Source organism: Ovis aries, chromosome X (assembly GCF_016772045.2).
Source record: "Ovis aries strain OAR_USU_Benz2616 breed Rambouillet chromosome X, ARS-UI_Ramb_v3.0, whole genome shotgun sequence".
NCBI lineage: Eukaryota > Metazoa > Chordata > Mammalia > Artiodactyla > Bovidae > Ovis > Ovis aries.
Window position 1 is genome coordinate 50,353,113 of NC_056080.1, and position 6,633 is coordinate 50,359,745.

A 6,633-nucleotide genomic window follows, 5' to 3' on the forward strand; every position below is an offset into this window, starting at 1 on the left:
GAACTCCCTAGGCCAGGTTTCCCTCGTGTTTCTCCTTGACAAGCACCAGCAATCCTGATGCTTTCCAACACATGGTCTGTCCTGCTGCCTGAGGAAGGGAAGCTTTCTTCAGTGCAATCTGGGCATGACACCCCTGCTCAAAATTCTGTATGGGCTGCCTGCTGCTCTTAGGATACTGTCCAGCCTCCGGGACGAGGCGCAGCCGGACTTGTCTGCTCCCAAATGCCCGATATTCACCAGATACCCTCCTTGTGCTCCATGCCCCGCTTGATCTTCCAGCCACCCAGACCTCTCTCTGTTCATCACATGGCTGGTGTCCTCACACTCATACTCCCTAGCTGCCTCCCGCCCCCTCTCGCCCCCTCCCCACCCACTGACTTTACAATCTGAACTCCTGTCTCTGCCTCCATCATAACATGCCCTTCCTCCCTCCTCGTCTGCCTGATTCCTTCTTAGGTTCAGCTGTCAGGCTTGGTAGAGCAATTTCCATTTTTCCTGGGGAGTACCTGAGATTTGATATTTTTACCAAGTGGAAGGTGGTGGAGATTTCACTATGAATCCCTGCTGCACGATGAGCTGATGAGAAATGCAATCTGATGGCAGAGTTTGTCTGGGAAAGGCTTCCCTGCGAAGAATAGGATACAGACAGAAAAGCTCTCCTCTTGCTTTATATGGGCCCGTTGTTGTGTTTGAATACGGCCTTTTGAATTTGGTCACAGTGTTGGAAGCATAAAGGGATCCAGGGTGACCACCTGCTTCACAGTGAGGAGGGATAAGCCGAAGCATGGAAATTTCAAAATGTCACTTTACGCTGTCTGTGACCCAGTACATGGAACAGGACTTGAACTGCCCTATCCACACACTATGTTTTGCTGAGATTTTCACTCTCTCTCACTCTATAGTGTCGAGTTCCTGTTAGGACAAGATGAAGTACATTAACACGTCCTCCCTATGCAGGGGTTTGATTTACTAGTCCCTGTGGCCATCAGGGAGGCAAGGTTGAGCTGCCAGCTCTATGGGGACCCTCCTAGGGAATGTCACCACACCTTCTTGCAACTCCTCAGGTGTCTCCACCTGGTGCCATCAACCCATGGAGGGAACTGCCAGTTCCTGTGATGGCCAGTGGAGGGAGCAACCCCACGCTGCCTCTTGCTGCTACAGATTCAACTGTGATGACTGACTTCCTTCACCAGAACTCCTCTGAGCAGAACATCCCTAAATATAAAATGAAGTGTGTGCCTGTGGTATGTAAAGCCAATTAAATAGTTGGACATGGCACCAGTCCATGTGGTGGTGGTGGCACCACCACCCCCACCGCAACCCCCACCCCAGCCAGAGGATGGGGTAGACTCCCAGGGGCTCTGGCATGCCTCCCTCCCCACTGACGTGTCCGTAATACAGGGTGTAGTGTAAATGACTCACCTGGAGCCTACTTATGGAACTTGTGGGAGCCGGGCATGTGGAGTTTTATTCCCCGCAGACCCAGGGGGTAAGGATGAATCCCAGCCTTCTCACAGACAAGGAAACAAGCTGAAAGAGCTTAGGTGGCTGATGCAGTAAAAGCTGGATCTGGGAGTCACGCCCTAGTTTCTCTTGAGTGCAAAGCCAGTCTTCTCTGCAGTCACAACAACAAACCACAAGTGTGGCTAGTGTTTCAGTTACTGAGATGCAGATCTTGTTCCATGAGAGGAGAGCCACCAATGTCCCTGTCTCCTGTGCACTTGTGAAACACAGGTACCCAGTAGGGCAAAGCCACCCTGAAAGGTCCTAAGCCCCTTTGTGTGTGTGCCTTAGGAGGACCTGCCTTGCAGCCAAGAAACTGGAGTCCCCTGGTAGGAAAGGGCTGCTCCAGAGGCAACACCAAGCAGGACTTTAACTTCCCCTGCGGGGAGGCACTCTGCCATATCAGAGAGGCTTTGCAACCAGCCCCAGCCCCAGTTATGTCTCCACCAGTCTCACTCTATTCATCAAGTGTAAGGAATTGGGGAGGGCGGTCCTCAGATGGTGAAGGAATAGGACGGGGAGACCACTTTCCCCCCCACAAATTCATCGAAAGAACATTTGAATGCTGAGCAAATTCCACAAAACAACTTCTGAATGCTGGCAGAGGACATCAGGCACCCAGAAAGGCAGCCCATTGTCTTAGAAAGAAGGTAGGACAAAATATAAAAGATAAAACGAGAGACAAATGAGGTAGGGACAGAGATCCATCCCAGGAAGGAAGTCTTAAAAATGAGTTTTCCGAACACCAGGAAACACTCCCACCGAGGAGTCTGTGGCGAGCCTTGGAACCACAGAGGGCAACGTAACCGGGAGGAAAAATAAATAAATAATTAAACCCCACAGATTACATGCCTAATGGCAACTCCCAGCAGAGAAGCAGCGCAGACGCTCACATCCGCCACTAGCAAGGGGGAACTGTTCAGGGAAGCATGGGCTGCATTGCTTAGGGTAAGGAGCAGGCCTGAATGCCCTGAGGGCAATCTGAAGGAACTAACTTGAGATAGCAACCCAGAGTGTGGGATAGCGATCCCCTGCAAGCCCTAACCTAAGACACCGCCAGGCCCGCTCTCGGAACAAAGGACTGAGCAGAGCTAGCTGGCTGCGGACCGGCACATGCCCTGCCGGAGACAGGCAGGCGAGGGCAACCAGACCCAGAAGGGGGCAATCGCTGCCCTAGAGAGACATCATCTACCAAACTGTAAGCAGGCTTTCTTGCTAACCAAGACTTCTTGGGATTTTGGACGGTGGACATCCACCGGGAGGGTCGCAGCCAGAGATCAGCTCCCAGAAGAGACACACGGCACATCTGAGAAGGCACGCTGGTTGTACACCCAGAAAACTGAGCAGGTGGGAAGGGAGAGGCGATAAGATGCAGCCCTCAACTGGGGGCGACTGCGCTTGCCAGGCACCTGGTCACCTGAGTTGCTCGGACCAGGGAAGTGTACAAAACAGTGCGCCTTTGTGAAGCACCTGAGAACCGGAACCTGAGCGGCTTAGACCTGGGCCGTGCATGCAACCCAGGGCCCACCTCAGACAGTTCCTGGCAGAGCAGCCTAGAGCCTGAACAGTGTAGACTGGGAAAGTACACACACCATGAGCAGGGGCAAACCCAGTGTGGCCTAGACACTGCGCACACTCCCTACACAGGCCAGTGGTATTTGTTTGCAGTGTTCCTCCCTCCCCACAGCACGACTGAACAAGTAAGCCTAGAAAAGGGATCACCACCGCCCCCTTGTGTCAGGGCGGAAATTAGACACTGCAGAGGCCAATACACAGAAGAAGCTGAAATAAACAGAGGGAACCACTTTGGAAGTGACAGGTGCAATAGATTAAAACCCTGTAGTTAGCAGCGACTACATAGGAAGGGGCCTATACATCTTGAGAAGTGTAAGCCAGATCAAGGAACTATTTGAAAATGAACTGACCCCACACTGTGCACAACACCACCAGAGAATGACCTAAACATATTTTTAATTTTTATCATTTTTAATTTTTAAAAAAATTAAAAAATTTTAATTATCATTTTTAATTTTTTAAAAAATTTTAAGTCTTCTATTATTCCTTTAATTTTCATTTTTACAACCTACTTTTACTTTGAAAAAAAAAAGACCCTATTTTTAAAGTAAACTTCATATATATATGGGATTCCCTGGTGGCTCAGATGTTAAAGCGTCTGCCTGGAATGTGGGAGACCCGGTTCTATCCCTGGGTTGGGAAGATCCCCTGGAGAAGAAAATGGCAACACACTCCAGTACTCTTGCCTGGAGAATCCCATGGAGGGAGGAGCCTGGTAGGCTACAGTCCATGAGGTCACAAAGAGTCGGGCACGACTGAGCGACTTCACTTTCACTTTCTTTCTTTCATATATATATAATTTCTGTGACTTTGTTTTTTTTTTTTCGTCAATATTGTATTTTTGAGAATCTAACCTCTACTCTAGACTTTTAATCTTTGATTTGGGTATTTCTTATCAATTTTGTACCTTTAAGAACCCAATCTTCAGTACCCGTTTTTACTTGGGATTTAGATTACTAGCTGGATTGCTCTCTCCCCCGTTGGACTCTCCTTTTTCTCCACCAGGTCGGCTCTATCTCCTCCCTCCCCCTGCTCTTCTCTACCCAGCTCTGTGAATCTCTTTGTGTGTTCTGGGCTGTGGAGAACACTTAGGGGACTGATTATTGGCTAGATCTGTCTCCTATTTATTCCCCCTTTTATCCTCCTGGCAACCTCTGTCTCCTCCCTCACTCTTCTCTTCTCTGTGTAACTCCGTGAACATCTCTGAGGGATTCAGACAGTGGAGAGCACATAGGGAAGTGATTCCTGGCTAGCTTGCTCTCGCTCCTTTTGATTTCTCCTCTTATCCTCCTGGTCACCATTATCTCCCTCCCCCCTCTTCTCTTCTCCATGTAACTCTGTGAACCTCTGGGTGTCCCTCACTATGGAGACACTTTTCATCATTAACCTAGATGTTTTATCATTGGTGCTGTATAAATGGAGAAGTCTTGAGGCTACTGTAAGAATAAGACTGGAAACCAGAGGCAGGAGGCTTAAGTCCAAATCCTGAGAACACCAGAGAACTCCTGACTCCAGGGAACATTAATTGATAGGAGCTCCTCAAACGCCTCCATACCTACACTGAAACCAAGCACCACACAAGGGCCAACAAGTTCCAGAGAAGGACATACCAGGCAAATTCTCCAGCAACACAGGAACATATAGCCCTGAGCTTCAATATACAGGCTGCCCAAAGTCACACCAAACCCCTGACATCTCAAAACTCATTACTGGACACTTCAGTGCACTCCAGAGAGAAGAACCAGCTCCACCCACGAGAACACTGACACAAGCTTCCCTAACCAGGAAACCTTGACAAGCCACCCGTCCAACCCCACCCACAGCGAGGAACCTCCACAATAAAGAGGAAACACAAACTGCCAGAATACAGAAAGGCCACCCCAGACACAGAAATCTAAACAAGATGAAAAGGCAGAGAAATACCCAGCAGGTAAAGGAACAGGATAAATGCCCACCAGACCAAACAAAAGAGGAAGAGATAGGGAATCCACCTGATAAAAGAATTCTGAATAATGATAGTGAAAATGATCCCAAATCTTGAAAACAAAATGGAGTTACAGATAAATAGCCTGGAGACAAGGATCAAGAAGATGCAAGAAATCTTTAACAAGGACCTAGAAGAAATAAAAAAGCGTCAATATATAATCAAGAATGCAATAAATGGGATCAAAAACACTCTGGAGGGAACCAACAGGAGAATAACAGAGGCAGAAGATAGGATAAGTGAGGCAGAAGATAGAATGGTAGAAATAAATGAAACAGAGAGGAATAAATGAAAAAGAAAAAAGAATTAAAAGAAATGAGGACAACCTTAGAGACCTCAAGGACAATGTCAAATGCCCCAACATTCGAATCATAGGAGCCCCAGAAGAAGAAGACTAAAAGAAAAACCATGAGAAAATATTTCAGGAAATAATAGTTGAAAACTTCCCTAAAATGGGAAAGGAAATAATCGCCCAATCCAAGAAACCCAGAGCATCCCAAATAAGATAAACCCAAGGAGAAATACCCCAAGATACATATAAATCAAATTAAAAAAGATCAAACACAAAGAACAAGAACAAGAACAAAGAACAAGAATAGCAGCAAGGGAAAGACAACAAATAACATGCAAGGGGATTGCCATAAGGAAAGCAGCTCATCTTTCAATAGAAAATGTTCAGGCAAGAAGGGAATGGCAAGGCATACTGAAAGTAATGAAAGAAAAAACCCTACAGCCCAGATGACTGTACCCAGCAAAGATCTCATTCAAATATGAAGGAGAAATCAAAAGCTTTACAGACAAGCAAAAGCTGAGAGAATTCAGCACCACCAAGCCAGCTCTCCAACAAATGCTAACGGATCTTCTCTACACAGGAAACACAGAAAGGGTGTATAAACTCGAACCCCAAATAATAAAGGAAATGGCAATGGGATCATCCTTATCAATAATTACCTTAAATGTAAATGGGTTGAATGCCCCAACCAAAAGACAAAGACTGGCTGAATGGATACAAAAACAAAACCCCTATATATGTTGTCTACAAGAGACCCACCTCGAAACAAGGGACACATACAGACTGAAAGTGAAAGGCTGGAAAAAGATATTCCACGTGAATAGAGACCAAAAGAAAGGAGTAGCACTACTCATATCAGATAAAATAGACTTTAAAACAAAGGCCATGATAAGAGACAAAGGACACTACATAATGATCAAAGGATCAATCCAAGAAGAAGATATAACAATTATAAATATATATGCACCCAACATAGGAGCACTGCAATATGTAAGACAAATGCTAACAAGTATGAAAGGGGAAATTAACAATAACACAATAATAGTGGGAGACTTTAATACCCCACTCACACCTATGGACAGCTCAACTAAACAGAAAAGTAACAAGGAAACACAAACTTTAAATGATACAATAGACCAGTTAGACCTAATTGACATCTATAGGACATTTCACCCCAAAACAATGAATTTCACGTTTCTCTCAAGTGCACATGGAACGTTCTCCAGGATAGATCATATCCTGGGCCATAAATCTAGCCTTGGTAAATTCAAAACAATTG